The following is a 27,714-nucleotide window of genomic DNA, read 5'->3' on the forward strand; positions in this document are numbered from 1 at the left end:
TGTCTTAAGTTGAACAACATTTAGAACAGTTATCAAGGCAGTAGACAGCGTAGGATAGACAGGGTAGGCGGTAGACAAGGAGCAAGAGTCAAGGAAATCTAAGTTTTAGGTGGAAAGGCAAGGAAGCGTTCAGTGGCTCTTGTGATTTCAGGATCTGTGCCACCTCAGGTGCTGTTACTAGGTCTTGCTCCCCAGGGTGTCTTCCTCAGCACGCTGCAGTTCCTGTGCCATATCCTGAGAGATGGTGCAAGTTTAGTAAACAGCAAATCCATGTCTCATGACTTCTCAGCCACGTTTCCCCCTTACAGAGCTTGAATCACACAGTCCACTGAGGGAAGCCATGACAGAAACTCAAACAAGACAGGAACCTGGAGGCAGGAGCTGACGCAGAGGCCATGGAGGAGTGCAGCTTACTGGCTTGTTTCCTATGGCTTGCTCAGCCTGCTTTTGCCCGGACCCGCTGGACAATCAACTGGGACCCTCGGACCCCTAGGTAGAGAATGGGGCACAAGAGACGCTAAGAATGGACAGCAAGTCAAGGAATCTGATCAAGCTGACCAAATTTTATTTTTCACAGGCAATTATATACCATTGAAGCAGGAGGCTGAGTGGGGTGACCCGGGTGGGCAGTTTTTGCAAGATATCAGGAAGTGAGGAAGTTTGGCAGGGTGAGGGCCCCTGTGGTTCTAGGGTTGGGTGGAATTGTTAGGCATCTGGAACCACAAGATGTTATCTATAGACTTTGTTCTGCTCGTCCTCTGAAGGCCTCTGTAATTCCAGGAACACTGAGAACAGCTGGAAAGTACCTTGAGGGAGGGGAAGAGGTCACAAGGCAGCCTTCTGGAATGTACTCTGAGGCAAGGAGGGAAAGAGGTCCCAAGGCAGCCTGCTCCAGGTCCACTCGATGTATTATGCCAAGGTCCGAGATGCTTGCCGGCTATGGTCTTGGCTCCCCACATGCTTTCTTATAGAATCCAGGAAGACCATTCCAAGGATGTCACCACTCACAGTGGGCTGGGCTCTCCCACATCAATCACTAATTAAGAAAATGATTTATAGCTGGATCTTATGGGGGCACTTTCTCAATCGAGGCTCCCTCCTATCCAAATGCTCTAGCTTGTGTCAAGATGACATAAAACTAGCCAGCACGGTTACATCCGTAATATTCATGTTACTACTGTACTCATTGGTGTAGTTTGCCAGGTTGGTCATTATTTTAATTCACAGGGGTCGTAGCTCAGTAAGACTGCTGATGACCTTTGACCCTAGCCTACATAGCACCTTCTGTGCTAGGAAGCAGGAGGGAACTTTCTGGTCAGTACCTACTTGATTTCTCCGAGTCCTGTAACCAGAGTATTCAGTGTTAGGGTTTCAGCATCATGTTCTGTCCAGCTATCAAAAGAAATGGCAATAGTTGTGTCATTTTTGCATCATTGTGTTTGGTCAGGGTCACCCCATGACCAATAACTAAAGGGAAGGGCTCTCACAGTTGAACTGCGTTTTCTGTTTGGAAACCTGTGGCTTCTGGAAGGGTCATTATCTCCTATGTAAGGTGACTCCAATTCAACTAGTGTGCTCATACCATATAAAATAGTAGGTTTCCATATGTGTTTCCAAACGTACTCAATATCAGTTTTCTTCCCTTCCTCTACCTCATATCCTTTCTTTCCATTTGCTGTGTGGTTTGCGTCTACCCAGGGCGAACTTGGACAAACTCACTTTTCTTTTTGCGAATCATAATACCAGGGGTCTACAGGAGGATTGTGAGTCCAAAGAGCGTGTGGTAAATATTCTTTCATCTATTTGCCCCACCTCAAATCTCTTGCTGCTTCTCTCTCTTCTTCTTGCTTCTGTTTCCTGGGAAACAGGATTTTCTCCTTGTATTAACAAGTATAGGGGCTAGAGAGATGGCTAAGAGGTTAAGAGCACTGACTGCTCTTCCTGATGTCCTGAGTTCGATCCCCAGAAACCACATGGTGGCTCACAACCATCTACAATGTGATCTGATGCCCTCTTCTGGCCAGCAGATGTACACACAAGCAGAGCACTGTATAATAATAATATAAAAACAAAAACACAAGTGTAAAAGGGCTACACACTACTTTCGTGAATAGGGTTTGGAGTGCAGTATGTTCTAGTTCCGTCTTGCTGCCACTGGAGTAATTTCTCATTCATGCCCTCACTTGAAGCCACTGTGCTGGGAAGTGCTGGAGATGCTTTTGAATATAGTGTGGCGTCTTTAAGTTAGTGAAATACTGGCATTGGATAAGTACGTCATGAACCTTAGTTCCAAGATCTCTTTTCTGGCCTTTGTTTTGTCTCTCATGAAAGAGAAGGCATAGTGATATTCCCTTCTGAAATTATAAAAGTGGGAAAAAGTAAAATATCTGTCTGGGAATTGTGGCTCGTGCCTATAATGCTAGAACTTAGTAGACGGGGGTGTTGCAGCAAATTCAAGGCTAGCTTGTTGCACGGTGAATCCTAGGTCAACCAGAGCTAGGTGTGAAACCTCCTCCCAAAAAGCAGAAATATGTTATGTTAAAGCAGCAAAATAATAGTCAAAGAACATAAATTGAATCACTGTTTTGAAGTGATTAATACAAATTTTAAATTTCTAGCCAGAGAATTAGCAAGTTATTTGGGAGGTGCTTCCCTTTTTAACCTCTTTTTGACGTGCTGGGCGTTGACCCTGGGTCTCACACATGGTAGAGGAGGGCTAGCCTACGCTATGCCGTGTGTTTGAGCAGGACACTGACTATGTGTGGTTCTGGACTTCTCTCCCTTCAGTGTCAATACCATCTGGTGTAATCGAGATGATGTTTCTGTGGAGCAAAGGAAATGACACTTCTGCTGTCAGGGCGAGTGTTGTCAACTTGGCAGAATCTAGAACTTCCTAGGAGATGGCTCTCTGAGCACTTGGCAGGATTATCTTAATTGTGATCACTGATGTGAAAAACCCCACTTTAGTGTTGGCAGGACCATTCCTGGACTATGGAAAGAGGGGCACATAACTCAGAATTTCGTGGAGTCACCACTGCCTGCCTCTTCACTGAAGATGGGATGTCACCAGCTACCGCAAGCTCTTGTTTCCCTGACTCTTCCCTGCCTGGTGAGCTAACTCTGAAGCCGAAGTTGCTTTTGTTAGAGAATTTCACCCCAGGGACAGGAGAAGAAACTAAGCCTCTCATTCAACAGAAAGATTCTGGTGTCCTAAGCTTAGTATTTCTCTAATACAGCTGGGTACAATCTCGGCTGACCTCACCCCTTTGCACTATCTCATGGGAATCTGTGGCCAAGAACCTGCTGCAGAAATGCTGGTCCTCCGTCAACTGCTATTTTTTGTGAATAAAAAGTTGAACTTCATCTCTGAATTAGAAAGCTTTGTGTCTTCTAGAAGGACCCACAATGCTGTAGATGCCTAACGTCTCAGCTTGAAATAGTGTAAAATAGGGCTGGAGAGATGGCTCAGAGGTTAAGAGCACTGGTCCTGAGCACCTTCCAAAGGTCCTGAGTTCAATTCCTAGCAACACATGGTGGCTCACAGCCATCTATAACGAGATCTGGTGTCCTCTTCTGGCATTCAGGCAGAACACTGTACAAGCAATAAACAAACAAACAAACAAAAAAAGAAAAAAGAAAAAAGGAAAAAAAAAGGTGTAAAATCTCCACCCCATCACCATTCTTGGCTCATAAAGACTAGGAAAACAACTTATTAGCAATATCAGGAACAAAGGAAGAAATGTCACCTATAGATTCTAGTCTTTTTATAGGATAGTAAAAAGGCTAAGGGTGCACCTTGGACTACAGCATGTGCTTCCCATGCACAAGGTCTTGGCTCCCATTATCAACACTGGAAGAAAAAGAAAAGAAAAGAAAAGAAAAATGATAGTCAACATCTCCAAATATGAAAATTCAACCACCCAAAGCCACAAATAGCCAACACTCCCTGAGACAAAATGAAGAGTCCTATGTCATTTAAAGAAGTTTTTTTAGTCTTTGTTTGTTTGTTTGCTTCATTATTTATTTATTTTTCTACACAGGGTTCCTCTGTGTAGCCCTGGCTATCCTGGAACTTCCTCCGTAGGCCAGGGTGGCTTTGAATTCACAGAGATCTGCCTGCCTCTGCCTCTTGAGTGCTGGGATTAAAGGTCTGTGCCAGCACAGTACGGCCTTGTATTTGTATTTTTATAGCTTCTGATAAACAAAACAAGGCAACACAAAACAAAACAACAACAAAACGCAGGTTTTATTAGTTTCAGTGGTGAAATCCTACCAAACACTGAAGGATGGAATCACATCAGTGCTATATGATCTCTTCTAGAAAACACAAGAGCATGGCCCTTCCTAATTTATTTTTGTGTTTTATTGTGATTAAAAAAACAGACATAAACTACAAGAAATCTATGGGCCAGTTTCCTTCCTGAATATAACTGCAAAATCCTCAACTGAATAAAAAGACATCTAATTTAGCAATACCAGAAAGCAGTGATCCCACCACAGCAAGCTCTGGAGACACTAACACCCCTGAGGGACATGAAGAAGATTTTAAATCTGAGGTAAATCTAAGGTGATGAAAATGATATAAGCCTTGCAGGAGGAAACTAAATCTCTCAAAGAAATATAGGAAAATACATTCAAACAGATGAAGGAATTGAATCAATCCTATAAAGAATTATAGGAAAATACAATCAAATGGGAGAAAGAAATGAAAGAACTGAACAAAACTATTTAAGACCTAAAAAGGGAATCAGAAGCAACAAAGAAAACACAATCAAAGACAATCCTGGAGTTGGAAAACTTAGGGAAGAGAGCGGGAACTGCAGACACAAGCAACACCAACAGATACAAGAGGTGGAAGACAGAATCTCAAGTGTAGAAGATATAGTTGAAGAAATCGATACATCAGTCAAAGAAAATGTTAAAACTAAAAAATTTCTGATGCAAAACATCAGGAAATCTGGGACACCATAAAAAGACCAATATTAAGCCAGGCATGGTGGCACACACCCTTCATCCCAGCAGCATTCAGGAGGCAAAGGCAGGTGGATCGCTGTGAGTTCAAGGCCAGTCTGGTCTACAAAATGAATCCAGGACATCCATGGCTACACAGAGAAACTCTGTCTTGAAAAACCAGAACCAAACCAAACCAATCTTAACAATAACAGAAGTAGAAGAAGCAAACTCCATGGCCCAGAAAACAGTTTCAACAAAATCACAGAAGAAAACATTCCAACCTAAAGAAGGAGATGCCTATAAACATAGAAGAAGCCTACAGAACTCCAAATAGATTGGACCAGAAAAGAAAATTCTCCCACTACATAATAATCAAAACACTAAATATACAAAGAATATTAAAAGCCTTAAGAGAAAAATGCCAAGTCACATATAAAGGAAAACCTAGCAGAACTACACCTGACTTAGCAGAGATTATGAAAGCCAGAAGGGCCTGGATGGATGTCATGCAGACTCTAAGAGACCACAGATGCCAAACTAGACTACTATACCCAGCAAAACTTTTAATCACTGTAGATGGAGAAAACAAAATATTCCATGATGCAACCAAGTTTCAACAGTACCTAGACACAAATCCAGCCCTACAGAAGATACTAGAAGGAAAACTCCACCCCAAGGAGGCTATCTATATTCAGAAAAACAAAGGAAATAAATAACCCACATCCTCAAAAACAAAAGAAAGGACACTCACACACACACACACACACACACACACACACACACACACACACACACACACACAATCTCCACCAACATAAAAATTAAAAAAAAACCAGCAACTAACAATCACTGGTCATTAATCTCTCTCAACATCAATGACCTCAACTCTCCAATAAAAAGACACAGGCTAACAATGGATTAAAAAACAGGACTCATCATTCCACTGCATACAAGAAAAACATGTCAGCAATAAAGACAGACATTACCTCAGACTAAAGGGCTATAAAAAGGTTTTCCAAGCAAATGGACCAAAGAAACAAGCTGGAGTAGCCATTCTAGTATCTAATAAAACAGGCTTTCAACCAAAACTAATCAAAATAGATGGAGCAGGACACTTCATACTCCTCAAAGGAAGAATACACCAAGATGATGTCTCAACCCTGAACATCTAAGCCCCAAATGCAAGAGCACCCACATTTGTAAAGGAAACATTACTAAAGTTTAAATCTCACATTGAAACCCACACATTAATAGTGGGAGACTTCAACACCTCACTCTCACCAATAGACAGATCATCAAGACAGAAACTACATGGAGATATTGAAACTAATAGATGTCGTGAATCAAATGGGCCTAACAGATATCTATAGACCATTTTACCCAAACAAAAAGAATATACCTTCTCAGTACCTCACGGAACCTTCTCCAAAACTGACCATATATGTGGTCACAAAGCAAACCTCAAAAGATACAAGAAGACTGAAATAACCCCATGCATGTTATCAGATCACCACGGATTAAAGCTGGAACTCAACAGCAACAGGAACAACAGAAAGCCTACAAACTCATGGAAACTGAACAACTCCTTATTCAATGACCTCTGGGTAAGAGACAAAATAATAAAAGAAATTAAAGACTTCTTAGAATTCATTGAAAACGAAAGTACAACATACGCAAACATATGGGACACAGTGAAAGCAGTACTAAGAGCAAAGTTCATAGCACTAAACACCTTCATAAAGAAATTGGAGAGATCCCATACTAGCAACTTAATAGCACACCTGAAAGCTCTAGAACAAAAAGAAGCAAACACACAGAAGAGTAGATGACAGGAAATCATCAACCCAGGGCTGAAACCAATAAATTAGAAACAAAGAAAAGAATTCAAAGAATCAACAAAGCCAAGAGCTGGTTCTTTGAGAAACTCAACAAGATAGACAAGCCCTTAGACAAACTAAATAAAAGGCAGAGGGAAAGTATTCAAATCAACAAACTAAGAAATGAAAAAGGAAACATAGTGACAGACACCAAGGAAATCCAAAGAATCATTAGGTCTTAGTTCAAAAGCCTATATTCCACAAAATTTGAAAACCTAAACGAAATGGACATTTTTCTTGATAGATATCACTTACCAAGATTGAATTAAGATCAGGTAAACAAATCAAATAGTCCCATATCTCCTAAGGAAATAGAAGCAACCATTAAAAGGCTCTCAATTAAAAAAAAAAAGCCCAGGGCCAGAATTCTACCAGACCTTCAGAGAAGAGCCAATACCAACTCTCTTCAAACTATTCCACAAAATAGAGACAGAAGGAACATTACCAAACTCATTCTATGAGGTCACTGTCACCTTGATACCTAAACCACACAAAGATCCAACAGAGAAAGAGAATTTCAGACCAATTTCCCTTATGAACATTGATCCAAAAATACTCAAAAACCAAATCCAAGAACACATAAAAAATATCATCCACCATGACCAAGTAGGCTTCATGCCAGGCATGCAGGGGTGATTCAATATATGGAAATCCACCAATGTAATCCATCATTTAAATAAACTAAAAGAAAACAACCCACATGATCATCTCCTTAGATGCCAAAAAAGCATTTGACAAAATCTAACGCCCATTCATGCTTGGAGAGATCGGGGATACAAGGCACATACCTAAACATAGTAAAGGCAATATACAGCAAGCCTATGGCCAACATCAAACTAAATGGAGAGAAACTTAAATCAGTTCCACTGAAATCAGGAACAAGACAAAGCTGTCCACTCTCTCCATACCTCTTTGATATAGTGCTTGGAGTCCTAGCTAGAGCAATAAAACAACTAAAGGAGATCAAAGGGATACAAATTGGAAAGGCAGAAATCAAAGTATCACAATTCACATAGGATAAGATAGTATACATAAGTGACCCCAAAAATTCTACCGAGGAACTCCTACAGTTGATAAACACTTTCAGAAAAGTGGCTGAATACAAAATCAACTAAAAAAGGCCAGTAGCATTCCTTTATACAAAAGGCAAACAGGCTGGGAAGAAATTAGGGAAACAACATCTTTCACAATAGCCCCCCAAACCCACAAACAACTTGATGTAACCCTAACCAACTTCAAGTCTCTGAAAAAAGAAATTGAAGAAGATGGAAAGATCTCTCATCCTCATGGATCTGTAGGATTAAAATAGTAAAAATGGCCATCTTACCAAAAGCAGTTTACAGATTCAATGCAATTCCCATCAAAATACCAACACAATTCTTTACAGACTAATGAAGAACAATTTTAAACTTCATATGGAAAAACAAAAAACACAGGATAAAAGATCTTCTTGAGGTATCTCCATCCCTGACCTCAAGCTGTACTATAGAGCAACAGTAATAAACTGCATGATACTGCCATAGAAACAGACAAGTGGATCAATGGAATAAAATCAAAGGCCCAGACAATCCCACACACATATGAACACTTGATCTTTGACAAAGAAGCCAAATCCATACAATGGAAAAAAGATAGCATCTTCAAAAAATGGTACTGGTCTAACTGAATGTCTACTTGTAGAAAGATGCAAATAGACCATTATTTATCACCCCACACAAAACTAAAATCCAACATAAAATCAAATCCTCAACATAAAACCAGACACACTTGAAGGAGAGATAAACATGTCTTTTGTTTAGATCACAAGTGGGGGATGAGAAAAAGACTTGTGAGAGAGCAGGTAATGTTTATCCCCTTAGAAGCTGAACCACCATGTGGGGGAGATTGGTTATTAAGCAGCTGAAAAACATTCTTGAACAAATGCTGAGAGGAGGTATAAAAATGAGCCAAAAACAAGAGGTGAGGCCTTTGGAGACTTGGGTTAATTTTGGTTGTTTATTGCTCCACTTCGAGACAATCCTAGAGAGAACTGCTCGAGGGAAGGCTTCTGGTTGTTCCAGGTTCCAGCAGAAGAAATCCTGCTGATTACACCAGGAGAATCGTTCCTCGGAACTGATATCCTTATGGTTTCATTATTGTATTCTTTAATCTCCTTTTCCTATTGTTTAGGTTAGTCAGGTTATAAGTGAGGTACTCTCAGTTAATAAGTTCATAATAAAATATATTTGCTAAGAGAACTGAGCCTATACACGCTAAATCTGTTAGAAGTAAAAGTGGGGAAGAGGCTTGAGTTCATTGGCACAGGAGACAACTTCCTGAACAGATCAGGCTCTAAGATGAACAATTAATAAATGGGACCTCATGAAACTGAAAAGCTGCTGTAAGGCAAAGGACACTGTTAATAGAACAAACCAGCAGCCTCCAGACTGGAAAAAGATCTTCACCAACCTTACATCTGAGAGAGGCCTAATATCTGAAATATATAAAGAGTTCAAGAAATTAAACACTACTAAACCAAAAAAAAAAAATTCAATTAAAAATGGGGTACAGAGAATTCTCAACAAAGGAACATCCAATAATGGCCAAGAAACACTTAACTTAAAGAAATGCCTAATGTCCTTAGTCATCAGGGAAATGCAAATCAAAACAACTCTGAGATTCCACCTTATACCCATCAGAATGCCTAAAATAAAAAACTCAAGTGACAGCACATGTCGACGAGAATGTGGAGAAAGGGAACACTCCTCCATTGCTGGTGGGAGTGCAAATTTACACAACCACTTTGGAAATCAATATGGCACTTTCTCGGAAATTTTGGAATAGTGTTACCTCAAGGCCCAGCTATACCTCTTCTGGGCATATACCTGAAAGATGCTCCACCATACAGCAAGGACATTTGCTCAACTATGTTCATAGCAGCCTTCTTCATAATAGCCAGAATCTGAAAACAACCTAGATGTCCCTCAACCAAAGAATGGATAAAAAAAACCAAACAACAACAACAAAAAACTACAGTACATTTACACAATGGAATACTACTTAACCATTAGAAACAAGGACATCTTAAAATTTGCAGGCAAATGGATGGAACTAGAAACATGATCCTGAGTGAGGTGATGCAGACCCAGAAAGATATGTATGGTATATACTTTCTTATAAGTGGATATTAGCCATATAATACAGGATAACCATGCTACAATACGCAGACCTAAAGAAGCTAAGTAACAAGGAGGAGCCTAGAGAGAATACAAATAGAATAGACCCTAGAAGCATTTGAAGAGAAGGAACAGGACAGGGCGCTACTATAGAGATCCTCTGAAAGACTCCACCGTAAAAGGGAACAAAGCAGATGCCGAGCCTCACAGCCAAACTTTGGGGTGGAGTGCAGGGAGTCTTATAGAGAAGCTGAGGGATAGAAAGACCCGGTGGGGACAGGACCTCCACAAGGAGACTAATAGAGCCAACAAATCTTGGCTGAGTCGGGGAGGGGTGCTACAAAGACTGATGCATCAGCCAAGACCCATTCATGGTGAGGACCTAGACCCCTGCTCAGGTGTAGCTGATAGGCAGCATAGTCTCCTTGTGCGTCCCATAATACGGGGAGTAGGGACATGGACTCTGGTGCCCACTGGTGGATCACTTCCCCCAGCGGGGAGGCCTTGCTGGGCCACAGAGGGAAAGGATGCAGGCAGTCCAGATGGGACTTGATGGGCTGAGGCCAGTTGATAGGGGAGGAGGGGGAGGAGATAAGGGAGGGAGGGACCCAGAGGAGATGAGGGAGGGGGCTATAATTGGGATGTAAAATGAACAAATAAAAAATAAAAATTATTAATTATTTTTTGGGGAAAAGGGCATCTATAAAAACTCCTAGAATTAAGTTTAGTATGTCTCTATCATATAAAAAAACACATGTTGAAAAATCAACTGTGTGTTTCACTATCAGTGAAAAAATTGTACCAGTTGTATAAAATGGGAAGGAAAGAAAAAAGAAAGGAAGTGAAGAGAAAATAGAGAAAGGAAAGGAAGAAAGGGGAGAAAACAAGAAAGCTGGTCATGACTGCTTGTCCCTATAATCCTAGCACTTGGAAGATGGAGGCAGAGCATCCTGAGTTCCAGGTCAGACTGGGCTGCATCATAGAACTTTGTTTAAAAAAAAAAAAAAAAATATATATATATATACACACACGCCCACACACACATACACACATGGGGGGTGCTGTATCTTGCAGAGATGCAGATAAGAATGTAATATTTTCAGTCACTGAAAACTGGAAACACCTTCAATTTGTACAAATAGTGACTCATCCATCTAATAGCGCCCTAAAATAGCACAGTAAAAGGAAAACGATGTTTTACATGTAACAACATGAGCGAACCTCCTGTGTATCATGCAGAGCGGAAGAAGTCAGGCTCAAAGGCTGCACAGTAGGTAGCTGAGGGCTAGTATAGTACAGTAGTTCACACTGAGCAATTTATAAATAATGTAAGTGTAATACACACACTTAGGAGTCCTTTCCATGCATGAACAGATCAGTGCCTATGGAAGGTCAGTTTCTCACAGATGATGACACAGTAAAAGGAGGAACTTCTGTCAGGCCTCCTTTTCTTTTATTACATGTTTGTTCACCATATATGTGTGTGTGTGTGTGTGTGTGTGTGAGCGCGCGTGTGTGTGTGCCATGGGGTGCCTCTGAAAGTCGGAGGGGTAATTGTAGGAGTCCCTTCTGTCCTTCCGCTAGGTGAGAACCATGAACTGAACTTGGGTCGCCTGGCTTGGCGATGGCACCTCTGCCTGCAGAACACCTTGCAGGCCGTTGGGTCTCTGTTACCAGACCACTGATCCTACCTGCAAATTCTCTGTGCTTGTGACTCAGTCACCTCTTCATGTTCCCACGTCTTAACACAAACATAATGGGGATCAGGTTTCAGGACAGAAACACAGACCCCAGGGGCAGGGTTGTCTGTGACAGAGTCCTGGAGCAGGCAAAGCTGCAGCAGAGAAAGGCAGGTGGGGTTTTCTGTTTAGGGAAGTAGAAACCACAGCCCAGAGAGAACATTTTGAAGAGCTGCGAGCTTCTTCTGCAGTGTGATTGTTGTAGTGATCACACAGCTTTGTGAATTTTCAAAACTTACAGATGGTTTACCAAAAGTATGGACTACTGTATTTAAAATTTGAAGCCTCAAAGTGCACTGAGGAGTTGGAAAACGCCCGAGGAGGCAAAGGCTTTAAAGTTTTGTAACCTTTTGACGACAAGGAGGAAGTTTCTCAAGAGTAAGAATATACAACAAGGCTGCCAGGGAGCTTGCCCAGCGTGCTCACAGCCACAGCTCCGTTCTCTGGCTCTGAACAAACAAACAAACAAACAAACAAACAAACAAACAAACAACCTGAGAGCAGACAGTTTCAAACTCTGAAATCAATTCACTTTCCTGTTTTCACTGCACATCGCCTGGTTTTTGAGTCCTTCAGGTTCAGCTGGTCTAAGTGTCTCGCTGTTGGTCTGCCGCTGCCAGACCCTGCATCCCACCAGGCTACCCCATCACACTTTGAGCAGGGCCCAGGAAGAGGGTCTTCTCTGCACTAGCTTCCAGGACCTTTATCCCTGAGAAGTGGAAAACTACAGATTTTGAAGGCAGTTGAAAGTGGTAGTCCTAGATTAAAATTCCAAGAGCAGCAAGATTTCAATATATAAAAAAAATTAAACTGGTGACAGCTGAGGCAGGAGGATTTCGGAATTCAAGGTCAGCCTAGTTTGCAGAGAGAGGTTTAGTATAGTCAGGGCTGCACAGAGAAACCATGCGGGGAGGAAAGGAAGGAAGGAAGGAAGGAAGGAAGGAAGAAGGACAAAACTATACATGAAAAATAAGCAAGCAAACAAATAAAAAAATCTTGATTGCTTCCCTTAAGAGCAACTGAGTCATAGCGCCTTTTAGTCTATAGTATAACCCGCCCCCAAAAGATCAACAAATTCAGTTACATATTTGAGAAATTTTTTTATGGCAAAAACAACATTGGAGGTCAAAAGACAGGGACAAATTGGGAAAATTAGTTTACAGTTTTATCACAAAAGAGACTACTAGCTTCTAGAAATTGAGAGAATACCCACAAATCAAAGAAATTGGCAAAAGAACACGAACAGTTCACAGAAAAAGAAATGTGAATTTTCTCTTAAATTATGTTGTTATTCAACTTCACTCACACAACGAAAAAAAAAAAAGCCTCAAAAATGAAAACTGTGCTAAAATATTTGGAGATCGGGGAAAGAAAATGGAGCTATCTCTATAAAGGGAACTTGGCAATGTGTAGCAAATTTCTCTGACTCAGAAAAAGACACGCTTATTCAAAGCTTTGTGTCACTGACAACTTCATCCAGCACAGAGAAGACTGGGAGGTGTCTGAGTGGCCACCCGTTAGGGAGAGGTGGAACAGAAGTGTGCATACCAGTGTAACAGGGTACTAGTTTCTGTGAGTGTACAAAGACCATGCACACCGCTGTGGGGTGCTTTCCAGACAGGTTGACCTCAAAGACAAGATGGGGGAGGTGTTATCCTTGCCTTAAGGAGAAATTTGTACACTCTTGTTTTGTGGATAGCCTAACATCTGTGGAGCGGGCTGGCACAATCCTATTCCTTGTATGGTTTTTCCTTGAGTGTGGGTGGGACGAACTAATATGATGCTGTCTGTCCTGTGGGGCTAGAAAAAAAGAGAGCGGTCCTTTTGCCAAACTGCATATGGAGACAGGTCTGTGCTGTGGGTAGCTGCGAGTGATTAACAAAACAGCCGAGCGAGCAAACAAACAACAAAAACCCAAGAATCTCACTTCAGTCCTACACTCTATAGCAACCGGTGCGCTTGGGAGAGGACCCAACCTTAAGGAGATGGAGGCTCCACCTAGTGCCAAGATTTCAGCTCTGGGATACCTTAAGCAGAAAATGTAGGTAAGATTGCTCAGACTTCTGGCCTATATGAACTATGAGATAACATGTATGCTTTGTTTTAAGCTACTTTCTAGTAATTTGCTTTGTAGCAAAGAAAACTTATATACAAGTAGAATGAAAACATTTAGAAAACTTGATGGGAAAGCCAGGTTAATGAAATTATTTAATATGTCTTTTTGTGTATTATTTATTTTTATTTTATGTGTATGAGTGTTTGCCTACACCATGTGCATGCCCAGTGCCAGTGGAGGTCAGAGAGGACACTTGAAATGGTGTTCAAAATAGTTGTGAGCTGCCATGTGTGGTGGGAACCACACCCAGGTCCTCTGCAGGAGCAGCAGATGCTCAGAGCCACTGAGCTGTCTCTTCAGTCGTATACTTTTAAATTTAAGCCAGGAGAAGACAGTATCTATTTAGGACAAATTTAAATAAAAAAGAAAGTGAAAACAACAACAACAACAAAAAACCCCAAAGCTCTTAACTGAGAGGTAGAAAGTTCTAGAGTACAGCTAGGCCTGATTCTGCTTTCCTGTTCCAAGTCTTCCGAAATCTGCAGTTACTACATATGGGTACAGAGGACTCAGCCTGACATCTTTGTTTGCCACAGATGAATTCCAGAAAGTGGGGACTAGCAGCCTGAGAAACAATGAATGTGGAGGTAAGATCCTGATGCCCTTTACAGAATATGTACATGGGGACATGCAAGGACTTGTGCAAGGACTGTGGCAAGCTGCTTGCTCCACGTCTGCAGTATAGCTCCTATCCTCAGTTGAAGAAGAAGAAGGCCGCCCCCAACTATCCATGTTCTTATACTTTCGGAAATACTCTGTCTGTTCTCATAGTAATGCAGCAAATACTGCTTAGGAACATGGGCAGTGGGGGAAGAAGTTGCTAGAAATAGGAGAAACAACAAAACAAGATCCTGAGGGGAAAAATAAGGCATAGCTGTACTTGATGTAAACATGTTTTTGTTTTGATCTCAAGTGTGGGATGTGAAACAGACTTGTGTAAGGGTATGCGGTGTTTTTCCTCTGAAAACAGACTTGTGAGAGAACAGGTGATGTTTGTCTACTGGAAGAGGACCCACCTCTTGTGGGAGCATGGTCTTTGCCAACTGATAGACATCCTAGTATGGACTCTGAACGGAGACACATATATGAGCCCAAAACAAGAGGCGGGGTTTTTTGTTCTTGACTGTTCGTCGCTCTACTTTGAGACACTCCTAGAGAGAACTACTCCAGCAGATGCTTCAAGGCTCCAGGTTCCAGCTGCTGCTCTGGGTTCCAGAGGCTGCGGTTGCAGTCACTTTTGTTGAATTGCTGGTTTGCTGTTTAATGGGTTTGCTGGAATCCTGCCGACTATGCTAGTGAAATCTTTCTAAGGAACTGAGTCTAAAAAGGTCTACTTCTCCTGTTTCCGTTAACATCCTTTCTTTCCTATCTAGGGTAGGTGTATTGGAAGGGGGGTATAAGCATTAAAGAACCCCAAATAAAATAGGTTTGAAAAAGTTCAAAGCCTACACAAAGCAGAAAAACACAAAACAAGAGTGTCAGAGACAGGAGAGAGCAGGCCAGAGTATAGATATTTATCAGAGGCTATAGATCAAGACCTTTGGCTATAAATTCCAGGGATGACTTTTGTTTTGCTGTGTTCAGCCGGTGCTCATCTGCACAGCTGAAATATTTACTTCCCCAGGTCTGAAGTGGGCAGGGCAGCGGGGCCAGCTACCAGGAAAGGAAGTTTTGCTTGTCCGGCCCCCTCCTGGGAATGTGTTAATGTGCTGCCAGGTCACTAGCAGTTTGTAATCATGTTTGTGTCCACAGTGACAAGTTCCCCAGGGAGACACAAGGAATTCCAGAGACGGTGCTGCTGCTGCGGCCCAGTTGTGTGTGTCCAGAGGTCACTTTGCTGCTCTGCTTGGGGTCTGAGAACTGGGAGAAGAAGCTGGTGGCTACGGTGTGCCGGCATGAGGGTGTCTGCCAAGATCACAATGTTCCCCGTCGTTGTGAGCAGATGAGATCTTAGAACCTGGAGTGACATAGTCCCAGCTCCAGCAGGGCTTCTGGCAATGGCCCCAGTGTCTTCAGCTACAGACATCACCTCCGAAGATGCCAAGAAAAGCAAACACAGGCCCCAGATCTCTTGCGGCACCAACTGGAAAGAAGCCCACAGCAGCAGAGCAACCGAGCTGTGAAGACAGCTTTCCTATGGCTCTTAATTTCCCACCGCCCTTCCCCCCATCTGAATCAAGCAAACAGACAGCATACTTGTAATGAAATGTGCAGGTGTGGCTAGTTTATATTCTGAGATTCTCTTTTGATCCAACTCTCTAGAGGATGCTGGGATAAAATGGCAAACGACACTGGGAAGCACAGTATGTCCAAGCAAGCAAGACCAATAGGACAGGAGGGAGCGCCAGAAGACAGAAGTTTCATTTCAGCCGTGGGAAAGGGTTCCTTTTAGTAGCCTGAGCTGATGTCCCACACATACCCCCCTAGACATCCCTTAAGAAAGGACTCCAAGTCTCTCTTTGTGGGGAAGAAGAGGGGGAGGTGTGAGTGGGATGGAGGTGACTCTACAAGTTTAAAGAACCAAGTGACAAAGTGCCACTGAGGAATCCTGGCTGTCCAAGGTTGGCAACAAAATTGGAAAACTACAAGGGGACAGACCCTCCTTAGCATCAGGAGCGCTAGCAACAGGCAGTATTAATAATATTTCAAGGGTAGCTGCCAAGCACAGAAAAATGTCTAGGGTTTACCAAAGAATGTTGGTGGCACACTGGTGGGTGGGTAGGTGGTCTGAGAGTGGAGAATGTGAAAACGAAAGGTCTGGGGGCTGCTGGGAGCTGCACGTGCCTCAGCTGTACACAAAGCCTTAGCTTTCTGATTAAATAATTTTAATCCTATTTCTAGTTAGATACTAGCTTCCTAGGAGATCAGTGGGCAAATATGAAGTATAGGGCATTACTCTTAAAGTCAGCCACTCCTGGCCTGGGGATGTAACTCCATTGGTACGGTCTTTGCCTAGCACTCATGAAGCCTTGGGTCCAACCCCCAGCACTGTATAGAGCAGGCATGGTGGTATATATAGCTATGACATTAGCACTTGGGAGGTATAGGCAGGGTGATCAGGAGGTCAAGGTCATTCCCAGCTACACAGTGAGTCTGAGGTCAACCTGGGATACATGAAACCTTGTCTTTAGAAGAATATTCTGCATGCATGGTTATGCTTACTACAAAAAAAAAAAAAAAAAAAAAAAAAAAAAAAAAAAATTAAAAGCAAATTCACAAATCGACACCCCAGGATAAGAAATTGGACACTGCCCTCCCTCCCCCCAACTGGCTCACAGTTGACTGTGAGCATGAACTAGTCTTAATTCTCGGTGCTGTTCTCCACAGATGGCCTGTGGAAGGGAGGCTATGGAAGGGAGGAGAGTGTATCTGCTGTTGTCATTGCTCTGAGAATGAGCCAGCCAAGCACCATTTCCCCAATATGCAAAATTTTGGTGGGGCGTCATCTGATTGGCCAAGTCCAGGACACGTGATTTTTGGCCTGGCTGCTAATGAGCTCTGATAAGTGAAATCTGACCCCCAGTGTTTCCCTCTCTCTCTCTCTCTCTCTCTCTCTCTCTCTCTCTCTCTCCCTCACCCCACCCCACAGGCTCCTGTCTCCATTTAGTTTTTATTTTTCTCCAATACAAAAGGAATGTGTATACTAGCCACAGAAATGATAGAAGTCGTTGTTCCAGATACCAATCTCCCTTTAGCCAGTCTTCTCAGCTCCAGCTAAGATGCCCAATTCTGCTTCTCGATGCTGAGCCATCATCTACCCTCTCCTCTACTGCTTTGCGTGGTGAGTCCTTTAGTCACTCAAACCAGAAACCTGGATCCCATCCCATTCTTCCTAGTACCTTTCCTAACCAGTTGTAACATCGTTGGTGCATGTCTCTAGCCTATTCCCTTTGTCTATAGTGCAGTATGTACACACACACACACACACACACACACACACACACACACACACACGCACGCATGCACACACACACACACGCACACACACACGCATACACACACACACATACACACGTGTGTGTGTGTGTGTGTGTGCGCACGTGCTCCTGTGTATGTGGAAGCCAAAAGCAACTTCATGTGTCTCTCCTCAGGAGTGCCATTCATCTTTCTTTTGAGATGATCTTGAGGTAGCCTGGGACTCAGCGATTAAGCTAGGCTGGTTGATCAGCTAGCCCTGACCCCTCATGTTCTCCCTCCCTCCCCAGTGCTGAGTGTCCAAGCATGCAGCACTCCACCTGGCTGTTTTTTTGTTTTTTGTTTTTTTTTTTTTATGTGGGTTCTGGGGATTGAACTGTGCTCTGTCCAGAACCACCTTCCCTCTGCAGCCCTATGTTCTTTGCCCACAGCAGACTCAACTTAGTTTGGATTCCACCAAAAGCGTATACTGAGAGAAAGCTTCGGGTGCACGTTATTTATCTGAGCAGTGAGTGACGTGAGGACATCATTTCCCACCAAAGAACACAAGGAAGAGTGAGGCGTGGAAGGGAGCACAGCCCAATGGAGGCAGAACAGATGCTCTGGAGATGCTCACTAGTCCTGGCCTTGCTGGCTGAGAATGGTGCCAGGGCACTCATCTTCTGACGCTACAGGCCTGCCTGACACAGGCAGCCGGGTGCATTTTTAGCAGCGGAGAAAGCTTGCTGGTGATGAAATGCACGTGTCGGCTGCTGGAGGCCTAATGGTGTGGCCTCCCGCATGAGGGGTGAAGGATGGCCAAGCTTGCGTGAGCTACAGATCCCAACGACCACTGTTGCATACGCAGCACCTTCCCATTAAAGACACTGACACTTCTAAAATTGAAATCTGACTGTGACAAGTTCCTTTTAAGGCTTTTCATAGTTTTCTGCCAATGGCCCAAACGATGCTTTGGATCTTTCTTTCATTATTTTTGTATTGCTTCTTCCTAACCCCCATAGTGGGCACTGGACGTAGGACCATGTGCATATAAGGTCTGCCGCTGAGCTACGCCCACAGCCTTCTCTTTATTTTTACTTCTTTAAAAACTTGCTTCTGAAATAAGACCTAAGGCGTTCAAGTTGGCCTTCGTTTGAACTCACTTTGGATTTGTTGCTTTTTTTAGTGTGTGTGTGTGTGTGTGGGGGGGGAGTACCAATGTGTGGAGGCCACAGGTTAACATCAAGTATTTTCCTCAGTCATGGTCCACCTTACTTTTTGAGACAAGTTCTCATACCTTGGAGCTTGCCAGTTTTGGCCTGGTGGGTCAGCAAAGCCCCAGGGGGTTCCTGTCTCTGCCGCCCCAGTGCTGAAATGACCAGCACGTACTGTCCCACCTGGCTGTGCGCTAGGAATCCAAACACTCGGGCCACTGCGCTTTCAGGGCAAGCGCCTTACCACAAAGCCATCTCTCCCTCACCCCTGGCCTTGAACTTGGTTCTCCTGCCTCTTGCACTCTGGACAGCTGGGATTACAGGCCGGGTGGTTGTTTACTTCAGCCTTTCGTACAAGCCCTTCTTAGTATCTCCTTACCAAATAGGAAATTTTATTGTGGGTTTTTGGGTTGTTTTTCTGAGACTTTGGTTTCGCATTTTCCCTGTGTAACTGAGACCGATCTGGAAACTCCTATGCAGCCTAGGCACCGTCAAAGTCAAGATCGTCCGTCTTGCCTCTGCCTCTCAAGCGCTGGGATTTCAGGGTTTGAGTGTACGCCAGTCTTTTATGCTTCTGTGTCCGTGCACACCCTCTGCATGCACTGCTTTTCTCAATGTTACGGCAAAACTCCTGAAAAAAGCAACTTAAGGAAGGAAGGGTATTTCTGGTTCTCAGTTTGAAAGAACGTTCGTGATGGTAAGGGAGGTCTGGTGGCAGGAATGGAGATCTCTGATCATGGTATGCAAAAAACAGCCAGCAAAGAGACACATTATGTGGCTCAGCTTGCTTTTTCCTTTTTTTTTTTTTTTTTTTTTTTAAATCCAGTCTGAGGTCTCAGTCCATGAAATGGTACCCCTGCCCCGCGCCACATTCAGTGTGGTCCTTCCATGATTAGCTAAACCTATCTGGAAACACAGACTCACCCAGAGGTTAGTTTCTGTTCTGAATGTAAAACCAGACAAGTTGACAACTTGACTTCCCTTTCCCCTACTTCTGGTCTCCTCCAGCTGTGAGTTTGCTGGTGTAGAGGATTCAGGCCACCATAACTCAACCAGAACACAGAGAGAGGAACGGAGGTCTGCACACATGCATCTATAGGTATGTATGTGTATTCTTTATAACACTTTCTTCTGCAGCGTGCACTGTTGCTAATAAAATAAAAGTAGGACTTGAAAATGACTGAATTAGATGGTTGGAATCCAGTGCCATTGAACATTTGGATCCTACCAATAGCTCCTCAGTTTATATTCCTAAGTGCTTGCCAACTGACTTCCTGGTTATAATTTGATTTAAATATTAGCTACGTATGGAGGAAATACAGGTGCGGTGTCTTGAATGTTTGCATTCCCCTATAAATTCACAACTGAAAACCCAAATCCCTAAGTGACAGTAATCACAGGTGGTCTGTTTGGGAGGTGATTATGAACAGGATTAGTACCTTTTCCCCATCTTATTGAAAATAGCTTTATTTTCCCACGGACAAAATATATTTTGATGATGGCTCCCCTCTCTACTCGTCCTAGTCCCTCTCCACCTCACCGTGCATCTGGATCCACCCTTTTTCTGTCTCTCATTAGAAAACAAATTGGCATCTAAGGAATAATAATAAAACCAAAATATTATATAATAAGATAAAACAAAAACTAACACATCAGAATGGGACAAAACAAACAGAAGGAAAAGAATGCAAGGAAAAAAACAGATATAGACACAGAGACCCATGTGTTTGCGCACTCAGGAATCCCATAAAAACACTAAACTGGAAGCCATAATGTACATGCAAAGTACTTATGAGGTAAAAAGAGAGAAAAAATAATAAAAAGTAAGATCACACTTAAGAGGAGGCTGGAGGAGAAAAGCCCTGACATGACGCTATGAGACAGGAAATCTCCAAAGATGTTTTTCAGTTCTTTTTTTGTTTTGTTATTGCTGCTGGGCATGCAGCTTACACTTAAGAGTAGTTTGTTTTCCTAGTGAGACTCCCCTGGAGAAAACAAAATGTTTACTTGCAAGTGATTATAAATTGGGGAGAGCTTCTGGGTTGGGGAATGGGGCCTGCATCCACTTGTCCTTTCTGCTCTAGGGTTCTGAATTAGTCAGGGTTCTTGAGGGGAGCAGGACTTACAGCATTACAGGCTGTGGTCAAGATACTCCAACAATGTCTGCCCCAATGGAGGGTCTAAGTGTCCAATAGTCGCTCAGTTCATGGGGCTGGATGTCTCAGCCAGTCTTCATTTATTCCAGAATCCCCCAAAAGTCGGCTTCAATGGACTTGCTAACAAAAATGAGAGGATGCAGGCAGAGAGAGAGAGAGAGAGAGAGAGAGAGAGAGAGAGAGAGAGAGAGAGAGAGAGAAAGAGAGAGAGAGAGAGATATTATATTTCTTTTTCTATGTCCTTTATAATGACTGCCAGGAGAAGGTGTGGTCCAGATTAAAGGTGGGTCTTCCTACCTTAAAGGTCTGGATTAGAAGTGGGTTTTCCTACTTTAAATGATTTAATTAAGAAAGAAAAACAAACAAACAAACAACAAAACAAACCTCCCATAGGAGTACCCAGATGTAGGTAATTCCAGATACAGTCAAGTCAGTAAAGAACAGCCATCACAGACCCCATCTATGGTGGAGCCATGCAGGCCCTGTGCTTGCCCCCTCAGCCTCTGTGAGTTCACACATGCATCCATCTTGTTAAGTTAGAGGATCTTATGTTCTTGGTGTCCTCCATCTTCTCTGGAGAGGAATTTTCGTTCAGAACATGGCTGCTCTGGCAAGAGATCACATTCAAGGACCTTCTAGGACTGTGCATTCACGCTGGAACACAAACACACCTTTAATCCCAGGAGTCAGAGGGAAGCAGATCTCTGAGTTCAAGGTCAGCCTGGTAGGGAGCAAGTTTCAGGTTTAAAAAAAAAAAAAGTACACGTCTTTAATCCCAGCCCTGGAGAGACAGAGTCATGCAGATCTCTGAGCTACAGACAGTCTTGTTCAGGCAGTTTGGTTGAGTCAGTTAGTAGAGAGGCAGAGGAGTTGAGTTTGTGGCAGTTGAGTTTGTACAATTCAGAGACGGTTTTTACCAGGAGAATTTGACAGACAGGTTGAAGAGAGAATGAGCTAGCTACAGGAGAAGACAGAATGAGCCAGAGATGAGAAGGAGCCAGGAGATTAGAATAGATTTCTTGAGTTAGTTTGAGGCCAAACAGAGCAATTCAGTCAGAAACTGAGAAGCCAATTTCAATCAGTCAGCTAGGAGAGGAGTGTGAGCCAGAGCAGCTGAGTTGAACCAGCCAGAGCTCAGAAAGAGGTAGAAAGGGTGATCTTGTTCATCAGCAAGTCTCAGAGGCTGAAGACATGTAGATTAGATTGTAGGGAGCTAGAAGCTTCCAGGACTAGGCCTCGGTTAGCAGATGGAGGCAGTGGGTCTATAAGAAAACAATTAGGTCAGGCAGAAAAAAAAAAGCTGCTTTTACATTCACAGTTTAAATTGGGTTATTTGGTTTGGTGGTGTTTAATTTCTTGAATTCTTTATGTATTTTGGATATTAGCCCTTTGCCAGATACAGAGTTGGTGAAGATCGTCTCCTAGTCTGTAGGCTGTCACTTTGCTCTGTTGACAGCCTCCTTTGGCTTACAGAAGTTTCTCAGTTTCTTGAGGTCCCATTTAATAATTGTTGATCTTAGAGCCTGCACTATTGGTGTTCTGTTCAGGAAGTTGTCTCCTGTGCCAACGAGTTCGAGGCTATTCCCTACTTTTTCTTCTAACAGATTTAGTGTGTCCAGTTTTATGTTGAGGTCTTTAATCCACTTGGACTTTAGTTTTGTGCAGGGTGATAAATATGAATCTATTTGCATTTTTCTACATGTAGACATCCAGTTAGACCAGCACCATTTGTTGAAGATGCTATGGTTAGATTTGACTTCTTTGTCAAAAATCAAGTGTCCATAGGTGTGTGGATTTATTTCTGGGTCTTTGATTTGATTCCATTGATCAACAAGCCTATTTCTTTCTTTTTTCTTTTCTTTTTTCTGTTTCTGTTTTTTTGTTTTTGTTTTTGTTTTTGTTTTGTTTTTTGAGACAGGGTTTCTCTATGTAGCCTTGGCTGTCCTAGACTCACTATGCAGACCAGGCTGGCCTTGAACTTACAGAGATTCACCTGCCTCTGCATCCAGAGTGCTGGGCTTATAGGCGTGTGCCATCGCGTCCAGCTCAACTAGCCTATTTCTATGCCAGTACTATGCCATTTTAATTACTGTTGCTCCAAAGTACAGCTTGAGATCAAGGATGGAGATTCCTTGAGAACTCTCAACAGAGGACTATCAAATGGCCGAGGAAACACTTAAAGAAATGATCGATGTCTTTAGTCACCAGGGAAATGCAAATCAAAACAGTTCCGAGATTCCATTTTACACCCATCAGAATGGCTAAGATCAAAAACTCAAGTGACAGCACATGCTATCAAGGATGTGGAGAAAGGGGAACATTTCTACATTGTTGGTGGGAGTTCACAATTGTACAACCACTTTGGAAATCAATCTGGTGCTTCCTAAGAAAATTGGAAATAGTGCTATCTCAAGACTCAGCTATACCTCACCTGGGCACATACTCGAAAGATGCTCCACCATATAACAAGGACTTTTGCTCAACTATGTTGACAGCATCCTTATTCGTAATAGCCAGACTCTGGAAACAACCTAGATGTCCCTCAACTGAAGGGACAAAGAAACTAAAAACAAGGAAATCTTGAAATTTGCAGCAAAGATGGAACTAGAAATGATCATCCTGAGTGAGGTAACCCAGACCCAGAAAGACACACATGGTATATACTCACTTATAAGTGGATATTAGTCCAACATAGATGTCCTCTGAGAGACTCTACCCAGCACAGGATCAGGGCAGATGCTGGGACTCACTGCTGGATTCCACTTGAGAGTGGCATAGATAGAAGAACCCAGAGGGTTCAGGAGCCCCACAAGGTGACTATCAAGGCTAGTGGATCTAGACCCAGGTGGGCCTGCACAAACTGTTGTACCAGCCAAGTACAATGCATAGACTAAACCTAGATCCCCTGTTCAGATCTAGCCAATGGACAGCTCATTCTCTGCAGTTGTAGGGAAAGCCAGGACTGCCTGTGACATGAACTCTGGGTCCCCCCCCCAATTTGATCACTTCCCCTTGGCGGGGACGCATGGTGGCACGCAGAGGAAGAGGATGCAGGCTATCTGATGGGCTGTGGCCATATGGTGGGGGAGGAGGTCCCCTTCAGTCAGAGGTCTAGGGGAGGGGAATAGGGCAGAAGAGGGAGGGAGGGAGGGAACAGGGAAGGTACAGGTGAGGGGATAACAATTGGCATGTAATCTGAATAAATTATAATTTTTTTTTTGCCACAGGTCCCTGAGCTATCTAGATTCTTAGTGTCAGGTATAGGTTCCTTCTTGTGGAGTGGGCCTTAAGCCAAATCAAATATTGGTTGGTTACTTCCACAGGCTTTACGCCACCATTGCTCTAACGTATCTTGAAGGCAGGACACCACTGTAGATCAAAGGGTTTGTGGTTGACTTGATGTTTCTCTTTCTCCTTTGGTAGTGTACAGAGTACCATCCTGCACCACAGATGCTAGCATGTGAGGGTGAAGGCTCTATGTAGGCGCCAGCTCGACTTCTTCATGTTCAGTGAGCTGTGTAGACCTCTTCAGCAATAGGGCCTTACCATCAGTTTGTGGAGAGCAACCTATAATCTTGGCAAAATCCTGAGTTGTTTGTGGGTTCCCATGGGACAACCTTGGCCAACAACTCAGTTAGATGTAACAAGAGAGGGACAACTGGGACTCTGTCTCCCCTGGTATTTGGCAATTTCACTTAGATCACCTTCACACAAACACACACTCACACTCACACACACACAGACACACACAGGGAGACACACCTTCTGAACCTTCTACTACGTTAGGTTTTTGTGATACCCTTCAAATGGCCTAATTTCACTTGTCTCTCCCTTGTCCCTCTTCCCTTCCCCTCTTCACGTGATCCTCCCATACCAGCCCCTCCGGTCACCCATAACTATCCATCCTACTTTCCTTTCATAGAGAGATGTGTCTGTCCACTCCACCGCAGTCCCTAACTCTACACCTATCCTCTGTGGTTCTCAGATTGTAGCTTGGCTATCACTGACTTTGCAGCTAATGCCTACATATGTGTGAACGCATACCGTACTTGTCTTTCTGAGTCTGGGTCTCCTCACTTGTGCTGATTATTTATTCTTGTTCCACCCATTTACCTGAAAATGTCATGATCTCATTTTTTTTAAATGGCTGAGTAGTAGTCTACTGTGTAATTATAGCACATTTTCTTTATCCATTCTTTTGTTGAGGGACATCTTGGTTGTTTCCAGTTTCTGGCTATTAATGAATAAAGGTGTAATGAACGTTGTTGAGTGAGTGTCTCTGTGGTAGGATGAAATGTCCTTTGGGTATGTGCCCAAGAGAGGTATAGCTGGATCTTGAGGTTGATTGATTCCAATCTTCCTGAGGAACTCACAGCTGATTTTCACAGTGGCTGAATAAGTTTGCATTCCCACTAGCAATGGATGAATGTTCCCCTTACTCCACAGCCTGGCTAGCATGAGCTGTATTTTTCTATTTTTTATTTTCTATCTTAGCCATTCTAATGTTTTAAGATAAAATCTCTCCTCTTCCTCCTCCTCCTCTTCCTCCTCCTCCTCCTCCTACTTCTTCTTTTCATTTTTTGAGATAGGGTTTCTCTGTGTAACAGCTCTGACTATCTTGGACTCACTTTGCAAACCAGGCTGGCCTCAAACTCACAGAGATCCTCCTGCCTCTTCCTCCTGAGTGCTGGGATTATAGGCATGTGCCACCACACCTGGCAAAATATCTCTTCTTTAAACAAATAATTAATTTTATGTATATGAATATTCTGCCTGCATGTATGTATGTGCACCATGTGCTTGATCGGTCTCCCAGGAGGTCAGAAGAGAGCATCAAATCTCCCGGAACTAGAATTGCAGGCAATTGTGAGCAGCCATGTAAGTGCTGGGATTTGAACTTGGGTCCTCTAGAAGAGCAGCAGGTGCTCTTAACCACTGAGCCAACTCTCTAGCCCCAGGAAGAAATCTCAAAGTAGTTTTGATTTGCATTTTTCTGATGACGAAGGATGTTGAACATTTCTTTAAGTGTTCCTCAGTCATTTGAGTTTTCTCTTTTGAGAATTCTCTGTTAAGATCTGTATTCCATTTTCAGTTGGGTTATTTATTTTCCTGGCATCTAGTTTTTTTGAGTTCTTTATATATTTTAAATATGAGTCCTCTATTGGATGTGTAGAAGCTTTCCAGTTTCACCCATCCAGGCCTTTCTGGTTTTTTGAGTCTTCATTGAGGTCTGCCTTCATATGCTACTTGGTCCTTTTTCTTTGCAGCTTTTAATATTCCCTTTCTGTTCTCTACATTTAGTATTTTGATTATTATGTGCAGAGGGGATTTTTTTTTCCTGTCCAGTCTATTTTGTGCTCTGCATGCTTTTGTACTTTGATAGGCACCTCTTTCTTTAGGTTAAAAACATTTTCCTCTAAGATTCTGTTGGGTCTATTTTCTGTGCCTTCGCCCTGGGTTTCTTCTCCTTCTTAGATTTGGTCTTTTCATGGTGTCCCAGATTGCCTGAGTGCTTTGTGTCAGAATTTTTTTGAAAGACATAACTTTTTCTTTGACAAGCCAGGCACAGTGGCACATGCCTGTCATCCCAGCACTCAGGGAGGCAGAGGCAGGCTGATCTCTGTGAGTTCAAGGCCAGCCTGGTCTACGAGTCAAGGACAGCCAAGGATACACAGAGAAACCCTGTTTTTCCAGCCCCCCAAGCCAAAACAGAATTAAGAGTTTAAGTCCCAGAGCCTCCTGTAAATGTTAAGTGTCAAGTCAGCTACCTGTAATCCCTAGCCACCTGTAATCCCAGCCACCTGTAATCCCTGCCACCTGTAATCCCAGCCACATGTAATCCCAGCCTTCAGGGTGAAGAGATGGGGGAGCCACACGGCAAGCCTGCCGTCTACACTTGCCCACATTGGCAAGCTCTGGATTCAACTGAAAGACCTAGCCTCCATGAACAAACTGGAGAACAAAAAAGGAAAACTCCCAGTGTCCACCTTGGACCCCCCACACTCTTGCACACATGCACATGAACATACATGTGCAACCACATACAATCACACACATGAATATTCACGAATATCACACACACATATACATGCAAAAAAAAAAAAGATAGTTAAAAATTATCCTTGCTTTTCTGAAACCAGGTCACTGGTCTCTGTTCCAGCAGCCACACTGAAAAGCTTGTAAATCTTTTTTTTCTTTTTTTTTTAATAAAGTTTTATTTTCCCAAATGTACAGCTGATTGGACCTCCTTCTGCATCTTCACCAGCAGCTGGGGCATCTCCACCCTCTGTGTTTCTGGTGTAAAGTACGTGGGCTCTGTGCTTTGAAACCAGCTTGAAAGTGCATTACTAAGTAGCTCCTGAAGGGCTGCCCTGGCCAAGGAACCGCGAACCTTCAGTTGCTCAGGGACCACAGCTGGAGTAATAAGCTTATTGTTGGGAACTTCCTTACAGAGTTTGTCAAACAGGACTAGACTGTTGAGCTTGTCCCGTGCTTCGCCTTTGGACCACTTCTTCTTTTTGGCCTTGCCACCAGACTTATTTAATGGATCTTTGTCTTTTTTGGCCGACTTTCCAGCATCTTTATTCTTCTTGTCATCCTTGGGTGGCAT

At 43.1% G+C, this 27,714-nt stretch overlaps 1 pseudogene; it reads right to left on the reverse strand.

Moving 5' to 3' along the window:
- Positions 1-436: 436 nt before the first annotated feature.
- LOC127199611 (40S ribosomal protein S25-like) lies at positions 437-27,714 on the reverse strand (annotated as a pseudogene).

Source organism: Acomys russatus, chromosome 15, assembly GCF_903995435.1.
Source record: "Acomys russatus chromosome 15, mAcoRus1.1, whole genome shotgun sequence".
Taxonomy (NCBI): domain Eukaryota; kingdom Metazoa; phylum Chordata; class Mammalia; order Rodentia; family Muridae; genus Acomys; species Acomys russatus.